The sequence below is a fragment of the Triticum urartu genome, chromosome 7, assembly GCF_003073215.2.
Source record: "Triticum urartu cultivar G1812 chromosome 7, Tu2.1, whole genome shotgun sequence".
Lineage (NCBI taxonomy): Eukaryota > Viridiplantae > Streptophyta > Magnoliopsida > Poales > Poaceae > Triticum > Triticum urartu.
The window spans coordinates 144,827,946-144,841,106 of NC_053028.1; positions in this window are offsets into that span (position 1 = coordinate 144,827,946).

Sequence of the window (13,161 nt, forward strand, 5' to 3'; positions counted from 1 at the left end):
CCTCTGAGAACAAAGAACCTGGTGAATATAATCTCCGGTAAGGTCCCTCGGTAGGAGTTCAAAGTAATTTCTGAGAGATGCAGATCTAGGCATTCGATGTGATTGTTACATTTTATCACATTATCCACCACTGGGCCTAATCTTATCTGCAAAAGAAGAAAATTTGTTAGTGCCTACATGCAGTTTTGAACATTACTACAGGCCTATTTGGTTTGCAAGATTTGTAAAATGAACTAACATGCCTTCTTCGATCTGACATGATTAACATGTGCTTTGATTACATTCTAGAAAAATGTAGCCTTCTTCACAAGAGGTTGGAGTGGATGAAAAGTTCCCTAAGAAAAATTGAACTCCCTTATGGTTAACATTTAATAGGAAAGGAACATCACCTCAATATATAGCTTCTCCAGCCACGGAAAGCATCTCAGGAAACTGACAACTTGCTCCAGGTTGGGGCCAATAGATTCTAGTGCCAAGACCTTCACTGTGCGCAGTTTCGGGGTCAAGCTTGTCGGAATCATTTTCTGAATGACAGACGAACAAACATCTTCAAAATTAGAAATAATGTTAATTTGTAGAAGGAGAGGTAGAAGGCGGCTGTTGTACCTGAACGGGTGTGGATCCAATAACAAGTTCGGAGTATTTGTGCGACGAGTAGCCCACCACTGTCAATTTTGGCACATAAATGACATTGATACTTGTTGGACCTTCTTGATCAACTACAAGTAATCTCTCAAGTGCAGGTGTGTCCTCAGTGACCATACCATGGTACACATCTTGTGATGTCTTCCTGCCGCACCAGCAACACACATAAATAGTCCGGAGAGTCATGGAGGTGATGTGGAAGGTACTCAACCCATTGATCGCCTGAAGACGAAGGTACTCGAGTGTAGTACAGCCACGGAGCAGGCGCTCCATGTCACTATTTGAGAGGCAGACAACGATCTCGAGGTGCTTCAGTCGTGGTAGAATAAGAGCGGGCGCGTCATTAGGGGGGATGGCAGTTCCTGAACTTGGCGACGTGCAGCGTGGGGCGGGGCAGAGTGCGGACGTTGGCAGCAACCGCATATGCCCATCATCAAAAGTGAGCTCCTTGAGCTGATCTAGGGCGGGGGATCGGAACCAGTCGTCAAGCTTGGCTCGGTCCTTGCCGTTTGAACGAAACTTTCTCATTCTAAGGCCTTTGGTTGGGCCAAGGTGACTGCCGAGGATCTTGGAGAATGCATCCAAGCTTTTGCGATAGCCATGGCAGAGCTCATGGGTGTCGATGAGGTCGAGAGGGCTGGAGTTCCATAGGGGGCGCCACCTCCGGGAAAGGACGGTTGTCCGCTCCCCATATTTGATTGGGAGGAGGGAGATGATGACTCTCAACATATCATCGGGGAGGCTGCTGATGAAGTCTAGGCCTGCTGGAGTCGCTTGCGGTTCTAGCTCGCCCCGCCTCCGCTTGTAGGCAGCCCCGTTCTCCACCTCCGAAGTCTCCTTGTCAGCGGCGCTTTCTGATAGAAATGGGAGTACAGGGAATATTTAGTTAAAACATGGCAATAGAAAAGTGTATTGGTAACTAGAAGTTATTAGGTAGGAATATAGTAAGAAAAGGGAATAACAATTGGTTGCTTAAATACTACACAATTCATTTGACATTGCTGGGTAAGTCAACATGCAGATAGTTGAAAAGAAAACTTACTTCGAACAAAGTCTGGATGCATGATTTTGTCAGGGAAGTTAGCATATATCTCATGACCAGGCCCTTTTATGTGCAGTGCAATTTTAGTGCCAGCTTTTAGTACATAAAACTTTGCAATTTCTTTCCAAAAGCGAGTGCCAAAATAGGAGTCACCACGTTCATCAAGTCTATCAGTAGCAACGATTGTAAATCCATCGTTTGTGTGCACTATGACATCCGTGGAGCCTTCATCTATGTAAAGGTAAAAATTATGCACTACATAATTTGTTGCATAGCAAGGGATGTTCTGCAGAAAATGGTAGGATTTCTATTCCAAAAAGGGGGAGGCAGGAGTAACCAGAGAAACCCTATGACCTATTTGACACATAAATGGGTATAGATGACTAACCAGCTGTCCGTCGTCGTTGGAGTCATCGCCGGAGTGGTCGTCGGAGTCGGTGTGGAACTCCGCCTCCGGCTGTGGAAGCTCAACACCGTCAACAACGTCAGGGTGCAGCGATAACTCACCGGCGGTGACGACAAACTCTCTCTCCATCTCCACGCCGTGCTCCGATGCTTCGTCGCCACTCCTTCCGATGGGGCGCTTCGGCGGCATCCTCATACACTGACGACTTTGAGGACTGAGAGCAGCGTCGGGGATGCAAGAGGATAGAGAGGATTGTGTGTGTGTAGAGGGGACGGGCGGTGCGGCCGCTCAGCCGCACCATTAATATGGAGTTGTGGGAGTTGTGGGAGAGAGGCGGGTGGCGGTCAAACCGATGGCTCGCCTCCCAGTGAACATGCGCACCGGACTGCTGGCATGCCTACCAAAGTTTCACACAGCTATTCGCATGCCTCCCGATGACACTATGCAGCGAGCAAGCCTCCGTCAATTCACACACCTGCATGCATGCCTCCCCGTCTGCCTGCGCGGCGGACGTGTCCCGTCAATTCATGCCTGCTCGCACGGCACACGGGTCGCGCGACAACACATATATTGTTTTTCTATTTGGATGATTAATGCTGCCGCTTTATTGCTTAACCGAAGCATGGCACGTATCCATTGTTGGTCTAATGCTCACGGTTCGAATAAATAATCCGTTTGGGATATTGGTTCCCAATTATTAATAATCTCCCGTCTGTAATTAGATAAAGATTACATCAAAACTGGTCTCAAATTTGACAAAAACGTACAATGCCACTTTGTATTGGTGTCCATATGACAACATGATAAGTTTCATGAACTTCAAATAAGTTCTGGATGTACTAGAATTTAAAAATCAAGATTCTCTATGTTTGAAATTTGTTGCACGTGGAGTAAACATGCACCCAGTGAGACACATGTATTTTTGCAATCCATTTAGGTGCACTGTCACGTGTGCATGTAGATCAAATTTGATTTTTGCACATTATACCCGTAGAAAATCAACCAACATCAATGCACTAAAACGCCTTAATGATCTTTGTGATTTTTTTGAAATTAAAATGTCCCTCCTTTGGTAACATATATGTTCACCGCAGGATAATTTATTTAACATGCATCGTAGTTGCGGTGGATTCGCGGTGTGTGTGTGGGTGTGTGCTTCTGGGGGTGGCGGGTGGCTCGCAGTACACTACGAGTTGTGAGCCACCGTGTGGGTTGGCCGTTTTGTTAGGCAGGCTGGTGCCACATCAGAGTCATGAAATCATTATTTAAAACATTACACAACCCTTTCATACATAAATGTTTTGGCCACATGTAGTGATGGCTGTCCTACATGACACTCGATACTCACGTGTGATGCTTTCTATGGGCCCGCGAGGTAGTCGTCCATCACTTTGACGAATAGCCGGCAGTGAGGTTAATTTGACCAGCAAGGTAGAATCTTTTTTGTTTGTGTTATGGTGGTATATAGTACGCGTCGAAGAGGTGGGAGGGGACTAGCATATATACTATACATACGCATCCATGAACAAGTACACCTCACTCAGTGTCTGGACTTTTTGGTTTTGAGGCACGTGCCACATCAAAATTGTGAAATTGGCTATTCAAACATCACACAACACCTTTTTGGGCCACATGCATATCCTAGCTAGGACACTCACGTGTGACGCTTCCATATATGGGCCCACGAGGCCATCGTCGACATATGCATGCATCACTTTGACCTACATCGGGAGAGGTTAATTAATTTCACCATCGATGAGGATTCTTTTGGGTTGTACGTATATTATGGCAGGAGCATATAGTATGTGGTGAAGAGGGGGGAAGGGGTCCATCATATGTAGTACGCTTGATGAACCTCGCTCTGTGTGGGTGCATGGTTTACGGTTTTTGAGGCATGTGGCACATCAAAGTTGTGCATTTTGGGTATTCAACATATATATGTTTGGCCCACATGCAAAGCGGTGGTGGTTGTCCTCTCGCACCCACTTAAGCGGTTATCAGATGCTTTCCATCTGTGGGCCTGCTTGGTCCATCACTACTTTTTTCCTGACAACAAGAGAGGTTAATTTGACTTAGGAGGGGATTATTATTTTTGCTCTAGGATGACATGCATGATACAGTTTGGGCACACACACATGCATGTGTACACATGAATCCCTCCAATCGAGTCGAAGTCGCTAGTACAACGACACATCATGATCCGATCTCGCTCTCTTTGGGAGTCAGTGTACGATTTTTGACGCACGCGCCACATCAATGTTGTGTATTCAAACATGCATGCATGCATCACCTCCATACATATGCATGTAGTGGTTGCCTTTGAACGGTACACTCCCTCGCGTGGTTATCGGCGACAAGCCTATATATTCGTGGGCCCGCGTGGACATCTATGATCACCTTGACCAACAACAAGATAGGTTACCATGGCAGATTCTTCATTTGGTTTGTGTTATCGTAGTATAGGTCATGGTGAGATTCAGACCTTAAGTTTGAGCGCATATACTATGCACGAATGCATGCATGAATCCCTATCATTGGCTTGAAGTGTGGTGCAACATATATATGCATCGTCAACCTATAACCCTCACTTAGTGTGGGGATTTCTAGTTCGAAATCACGGTGCCACATCAAAGTTGTTCCATTGTTACTCAAAAACACACCTCTCCATACCTATGTTTGGGCCACACGCATACAGTGGTTGTCTTCGGGGACTAGCTACTTGCGTGATTATTGGTGAGCTAGCCCATCTCCAGGGTCGCATGGACGGCCATCACTTTTACCAACAACAAGAGAGAGGTTGTATGACCAGGGTAGATTATTCCTGGTCCATTTTATGATCCATCTTGGTGAGATATGCCTCTTTGGCCCACCGACTGAAAGTGTGTGTGTGGGGGGGGGGGCTTGCTACTTCGCACTTTGCTAGGTGAACCTCGGTTGGGGGGATGCATTCATTTAGGATTCCCTTCGTGGCGACACGAGGGAGGGTGGCTGCTAGCTACTTCGCACTTTGCTAGGTGAACCTCAGTTGGGGGGGGGAGGGGTCATGCATTCATAGCTTAGGGTTCCCTTCGTGCCGACACGAGGGGGGCTGCTAGCTACTTCGCACTTTGCTAGATGAACCTCGGTTGGGGGGCATGCATTCATAGCTTAGGATTCCCTTCGTGCCAACACGAGGGAGGGGGCTGCTAGCTACGTCGCACTTTGCTAGGTGAACCTTGGTTAGGGGGCATGCACCCCGCCCATTCATGTTTATCCTCCTCTTCTTGCCGACACGAGGGAGGAGGGGCTGCTAGCTACTTCACACTTTGCTAGTGTGAAACACGGTTGGGGGGGCATGCATTCATAGCTTAGGATTCCCTTCGTGCCGACACGAGGGAGGAGGGGGCTGCTAGCTACTTGCACTTTGAGGGTAGGTGAACCTTGGTTGATGGGGGAGGGGGCATGCATTCATAGCTTAGGATTCCCTTCGTGCCGACACGAGGGGTGGGGGTGGGGGCAAGCTTAGGATACACGATGCGCTACCGTTGTGAGAGAGGTGCCACATCAAAGTTGCATTTGGTATTTGAAAATCAAACCACCCTTTTGATACATAAATTTGGTCCACATGCAAGTGTGTTCGTGTTCTGACCCTCTCCCGCATGATTTTTCGCCAAATTTATGAACATTAGACAAGTCGGATGACGCAACAGACACGGTTCACTCAAACTAACCGTGTGCCATGCCGGTTCCCCTATGACGCACACATCCGTACAGTACATTGGGCTCCATGAGGCTCCCCCTCTCAAAAATATCTGCCCGCCTCGAGGGTTTTTCTGTTTCATAACACATGGTTATTATCTCCGGACCATGTGCGATGTTTCTTGTTCCCAATCCTGCCTGCATCCCTAGAAAATATCTGCCCTCCTTGAGGGTTTTTCTGTTTCATAACACACAGTTGTTATCTCCGGACTGTGTGCGATGCACAATCACCAAAATTTTCAATAGCCCGGTATTTCACACCCACGTTTGACTCCCGCGTAGTAAAATTTTCAGTACCCGCGTCATTTCCTCAAACACCCCCTCCCCACACAACACACACACACACCAAAACCTCCTCGGGCATGCACGCACACACACCCTCCCTCGCTCGAAACCCTAGCAAGGTCCCCACCGCCGCAAAGCCTCCATTGCCAACATCTGCCAGTTTGCCCATGCAGCTTACCCACAGATCTCCATACCCAGGCCGCCCTGAGTTTCTTAGATGGCGCCTGCCAAATGCCCCCTTTCCCACGGATCCCCATCCCATCCCCATCCCCACCCTAGAGCGTCGCAGCCTAAGCCCGGCTACGCTTCTCGTGGAGCTCAAGGAGCGACTGGCCCAAAAGAGGTGTATAGCGGTCTCTTCGCCCGACGTCGCCGAGGAAGCTGATGACCATTACTTGGCGGCATGCACTCAAGCAGCGGGCTAGAGTATGCGGGCATGTCTTGGCCGTCGGCTACGACATCAAGGTCATCGACAGCGATGTCCTGAGGCGGACTATATCACAGGTTAAGTGGCCCACCCCAACCCCTTGGGTTCAACCGCCGTCGATCTCATCCATGGCCCCACCGCTGATCTCCTCTGGCTCGCTGTCAACAATTTGCCATTCTACATCACCATTGAGCCCCTTTTCTCATTGCTGAAGGACACGTTCTGCGATGCTGCTTGGGATCCACAACTTCCAAGTCAGACCTCATCGACGGCGACCACGAGGAGGGAACCCTCTCCGGCTCTTCCAAGGGGAAAGCGCCCGTCTGTGACATCAGGGAGGGCACCCTATAGCTGTGCTCTTCCAAGGGGAAGGAGCCAATCTGCGACAAATGGAGCGCATCCAGGGTCCGTGCTCTTTGTCGGTCCCAAAACCGGCGGATCTCGGGTAGGGGGTCCCGAACTGTGCGTCTAAGGCGGATGGTAACAGGAGGCGGGGGACACAATGTTTACCCAGGTTCGGGCCCTCTCGATGGAGGTAATACCCTACTTCCTACTTGATTGATCTTGATGATATGAGTATTACAAGAGTTGATCTACCACGAGATCGGAGAGGCTAAACCCTAGAAGCTAGCCTATGGTATGATTGTTGTTGTCCTACGGACTAAAACCCTCCGGTTTATATAGACACCGGAGGGGCTAGGGTTACACAGAGTCAGTTACAAGGGAGGAGATCTACATATCTGAATCACCAAGCTTGCCTTCCATGCAAAGGAGAGTCCCATCTGGACACGGGACGAAGTCTTCAATCCTTGTATCTTCATAGTCCAACAGTTCGCACAAGGGATATAGTTCGGCCGTCCGAGGACCCCCTAATCCAGGACTCCCTCAGTAGCCCCTGAACCAGGCTTCAATGACGATGAGTCCAGCACGTAGATTGTCTTCGGCATTGCAAGGCGGGTTCCTCCTCCGAATACTCCATAGAAGATTTTGAACACAAGATAGTGTCCGGCTCTGCAAAACAAATTCCACATACCACCATAGAGAGTATAATATTTCCACAAATCTAATCTGCTGACAACTTTTCATAACGTGACATCACGCCATGGCCCCGGTTATTATTCGAACCATTTTTCTCAACCAGCTACTGCACATATTGCGAGGCGGTTTTCTTGGCACATCTTGTCGAAGCAGAGATCGTGTCCCCTTATCCAGGATTCCTCATCAATACGGGTGTGGGTAACCCAACCGCGCCATCAATCACGACGCTTGGGGAATAAGCGAATTTTACAAGGCAAGTGGGAAGGCACGCAGTTTCTACCGCCCTTATAAAGGGATAAGGACTCCTCTTTTTTACCCACGCCTTCTTCTTCCCTGCCTATCCATTCTGGCACACTCGAGCTCCAGCGCCCAAGTTCTCATCTTCTCCGCAAAAACACTCCAAACATGTCCAGAGCGGGAGGCAAGTGGATGGCCTCCTCCCATCACGAAGCTCCAGGAAGCCAGATACCTGGCCGCAGATATCGCGCACCAGCTCCCAGGCGCGGGGCAGATCGTTCCTACCCCCGAGCCCCACGAAAGGGTTGTATTCCTTACCCATTTCGTCCGCGGTCTGGGATTTCCCCTCCACCCATTTGTTCGTGGGATCATGTTCTACTACGGGATGGACTTCCATGATCTGGCCCCCAATTTCATCCTCAACATCTCGGCGTTTATCATCGTGTGCGAGGCTTTCCTCCGCATCAAGCCCCACTTCAGCCTGTGGCTGAAGACCTTCAATGTTAAACCAAAGGTGGTGGTCGGCCAGCAAGCAGAGTGCGGAGGCGCCATGGTGGGAAAAATGCCCAACGTCACCTGTCTCTAAGGCTCCTATGTGGAGACCATGAAGGGGTGGCAATCGGGGTGGTTCTACATCACCGAGCCGCGCGACACCAACTGGGTGGCGGCCCCCGAATTCCGATCCGGCATCCCCATGAAGCTAACTTCCTAGAAGGAGAAGGGATTATCTTGGGGTTCATCGGTGTAGCTGACCGGACTCCAGAACTGTGTTAAAAACATGATAAGTAAGAAAATCAAGCTTGTCAACATGGTCCAGGTCATGCTCTTCCACCGGATCCTCCCGTGTCAAAGACGGGCATTCAATATGTGGGAGTTCAACTCGGCAAGGCACCAGACGCTGCAAGAACTCTTCGACACGACGCACCAGGACATTTGGAGGGTGATGTTCAAGTCTGCCGAGGTACCTCCTCCCCTTACTGACGACCGCGGACTCAACGCAAAGTGCCCTGCTAATCCGGTAAGCTCCTTATATCTCATAGGGCGTTTCTTTCCCTTAATTATGTGAGGGATCTAAGCCTTCACATTATTTGATAGGAATGGGTCGCGACAGCGGAGCGGATCGACTGTCCAGCCCCACTGCCCGAAGATCCAACAAGTACTCTCATGACGGAGATGCTGGTTCCGGCGCCCTATGAGGCGCCGGAGAAGAAGGACGCGGGGACCAGGAAAGGTCTCCGGCACAAGGTTGTATCGGACTCGTCGTCCGATAACACCGAGATGCCCTCCTCCCATGAAGACGAGGAGGAGGAAGAGGAAAATTCTCCCCCTCTAGCCGGGGGAGATAAGAAAAGGAAGGCCGCCCCATCCGGGGAGGCCGAAGGGTCCAAGAAGGGAAGAGACCCTCCTTCCGGACCGCTCCACCACGGCCGCGTTCAAGACGAGGAGTGGTTGCCCAGGGACAAGCCCCTGGCGAAGTCGTAAGTATCCGGATACCATAACAGTTCTGGTATATTTCGTTTTATTGTTTCTTATCATGCCGAACATGATCATGCAGCCCACCCAAGGACCGTCTCGACGTATCCTCTTCGGATGGGTCTCTGGGCCTGTCGGAGATGAATAGTGATTCGCTCCCACCGCCTCCTCCCCCCGCCCTACGGACAACGTCGAGGTGTTGTCCCAAAGGGAACCAAGCCAAGGGAAGGTAGTTCTGGGGGCGCCCCGAGGCGACCTCCCAGACGCCGGGCGCATGGGATGCAAGGCTCCCATGGGCCCTAATGATGGGGGCAGCAAGGCTAGCCCCGGCTGAATACTGCATCGAAACCTCCAGTGGTTCCTGGACTCTATCGGGCGACCCCTCACTAAGGGGGGCGAGCCGTCTGTGCCGATGGCCTCTGTCCATCCAGAGGCACCGGACAACTTGCTGGAAGCGCTTCGCGGCGCTTCCATTGACGAAGAGCACCGCACTGTCATGAGTGCGGTGGTAGAGAAGGTTCAGTCCGCTAAAAGCGGACTGACTGAAGCCTGTGCCAGCCTCCTAACAGGCTTTGAGGTAAGTAATCAATTTATAAGAAAATGTTATAGCATAGACAGTAGCCCCTGATGCTCTGTTTGGCGTTCTCAAAGAAAGGCCGAACAGAGGATCAAATAATAATCACAGGAGTCTAATCAGAATGTGTCTTATGTGAATAAGCAGGCTTTCTGCTGGCCTGCCGCTCGCACTGCGGAGGTCTCCGCACTGAAGCGGGACCTTGAGCGGTCCGAAAAAGAGCTCGGCCTTACCAAGAGGCAGCTCGAAGAGAACAAAGGTAAGTAATACCCGTCCGTATATTGATAAGGAATAAAAGAATGTGGTTGTTAAGTCACAGGATCATCATGAATTTTGCTAGGGGCCACGACCGAAGTGGCGGCCCTGAAGGAGGCGCTGTCCGAGGCCGAAGACAAAGCGGCCAAGGAGCGCACCGAGCGCGAGAAGCAAGAGGCTCGAGTCGGAGGTGCAGCAAGAGCTCCAGGATTTCGTCAAAAAATATGAGTCCTTGGAGCGTGACTCTAAGACGCAAGGGTCTGAGCTTGCGAAGGCCCTTGAGAACAAAAAATGCCAAGGCCGAAGCCCACAAGGCCCTCCAGGAGCTTCAGGCGGTCCAGAAGATAGCGGGGTAAGGAATTCATTATGCAAAGCAAGCATGTGAAGGAAACTTTCCTTTTACTTACCCGAGTTCGGAGCTCTCCAGGAGCGTTCGCATATCTTCCCGCAGTGTGTCCGATGCCGCAGAATTTTACCGGGCCGAAGGAAGGGAGCTCGACGGAGAAGTTGTTCTGGTCTCAGTATACTGGGACCGAACATCCGATGCCCTTGAGCGACCAGTTGAAGCAACTGGTTCGAGCTTCACAAGGCGGCCGAACAGGCCATGAAGGGCCTCATAGTCCGGATGTGGCCTGGCGAGCCCCTGCCTGGCAGCTACTTCGGCCTGGTGAGGCGGCTTGTGAATGCCTGCCCACGGCTTGAAGTCATAAAGCGGTCCGTCTGCATTGAGGGTGCGCGCAGGGCTTTTGCCCGAGCGAAAGTGCACTGGGCGAAGATGGACGCCGAAGAAGCTGGTGAAGGAGGGGCCGCCGAGGGCAAGGAGCATCCGCCCCGAAAAGTATTATGACAACGTCCTGAAGGGTGCCCGCCTTGTGGCGGAGGAATGTTCTAAGGATGTAATATTTGAATGAATGTACTCATGTGATCCTGTAATATGAAAACGAGTTCATCTGCGCTATATAACGCTTGTTGATTTAAAATATTACCTTCTGTGCGGCCGTTTATAAAATCTGAGAGTTGGCTAGTCCGTCGGCTTCTGCCCCCATGTAGCTAGTACTGAGGTGTTCGGGATAAATCTGATCACTCTTTATCCCAGTTTTGGGTCCTTCGAAGGAGGTGTTCAGCACAACGAACCAGGCAATCGGACTATAAGCTTTATCACTCTCACTTAGCCATAGAAGTCTACAATTTTAAATTTTGGCGAAGCCCCTAGTATTCGGAAGGCCGAACTTGGGGCGCTATGAACGCCTAAATCGGACAAGGCCGACTCCTCGCCTGAAGCGGAAAAAATCTTTAGGGATTTGGGACCTCTCGAACAGCGACCAGCTCTCGCCGCATCATGACAGTCAGTTTTCGGCTTTCTCTACTGAGGTGCTCGTCCGGAAGAACCGGGACACAATCGCAGTAGTTCTCCCAGTGCTACCTTAGCCGATATAGCGGAACGTAAGGCACCAAAACATGGGAGCCGGGCAAACCCAACTATTGACCCAAGACATGATTCAGAGCTGATGCATATAATGCTATAAGTTCGGGGTGCCACACTGTCGAAAGTGTTCGGACTTTTCTTCCGTGTTATGGGGTACACTGAAGCCCCTGGCGTACTGAACGTACCAGAATGTACGGAGCAACTTGTCGTGAATAGACAAACAAGGAAAAAAGAAGAAGATGAAGAAATGTAATAATAAGCTGACGCTGTGCATTGTTATTTATAGGATACGTCAAAGCGTATGTGTATAAGTAGTACAATAAGCAAAAATAGGACTATCTGACATGTCCGATCCAAGGGCGAGCTGCGTGCGGGTATGTAAAACAGGTATAACGATCGGTATGAGAGACCACCTGGGTATTCCCTTGTACGTCAAAGCTTCTTGCTCCCTTGGTGCTTCCTCTAGTGATGGGTCCGATGATCTAGCTATCGGAGAGGGCCTCCAGAGAATAGGGTCCTAAAAGGAAGAAAATGATAAAGATATACTGGTCCTGAGGCAGTTGAACCGCATTGTGGGACGTTCCATAGCCGTGCCTCCGCCTATACCCATGGTATCTTTAGTGCGTAGTTATGTACACGCGGCGCAAATTTCATCACTTGACTGGGACTAGGACGGAGGCCGAATTGCTAGGCGAGCTCTGAACGTGCCTGGTGATCCTGTTGCAGGTTATTCTGGACTCGCTTGAATGTGTCTGTGGACCTTGTCACCGAATTGGCGGTTTGCCTCAAAAGGCTGCTTTGCACTTCTTCTCCAAGGGCCGCAGTGTGCTCCTTCGTGCGGAGCGAGCGTTCTGTGTTTCCATTAACTGTTATAACCCCGCGAGGTCCTGGAATTTTGAGCTTGAGGTATGCATAATGTGGTACCGCATTGAATCTAGCGAATGCGGTTCGTCCGAGTAGTGCATGATAGCCACTACGGAAGGGGACGATATCGAAGATTAACTCTTCGCTTCAGAAGTTATCCGGAGATCCGAAGACCACTTCCAGTGTGATTGAGCCCGTGCAATAGGCCTCTACACCTGGTATGACACCTTTGTAGGTGGTTTTTGTGGGTTTGATCCTCAAGGGGTCTATACCCATTTTGCGCATCGTATCCTGATAAAGCAGGTTCAGGCTGCTGCCACCGTCCATAGGGGCTCGAGTGAGGTGGAATCCGTCAACGATAAGATCAAGCACCAATGCAGCAGAACTGCCATGACAGATACTAGTGGGGTGGTCCCTGTGATCAAAAGTGATCGGACAAGAAGACCATGGGTTGAACTTTGGGGCGACTGGCTCCATCGCATAGACGTCCCTGAGTGCATGCTTCCGTTCCCGCTTAGGGATATGGGTTGCGTATATCATGTTCACCATTTTCACTTGGGGAGGAAATTTCTTCCGTCCTCCTGCGTTCGGCGGCCAGGGCTCCTCCTCGTTGTCGCTTCGCAGCCCCTTTTCCTTGCTTCCGGCATTCAACTTGCCGGCCTGTTTGAACACCCAGCATTCTCTGTTGGTGTGGTTGGCTGGCTTATCGGGGGTGTCGTGAATTTGACACGAGCGGTCGAGTATGCGGTCA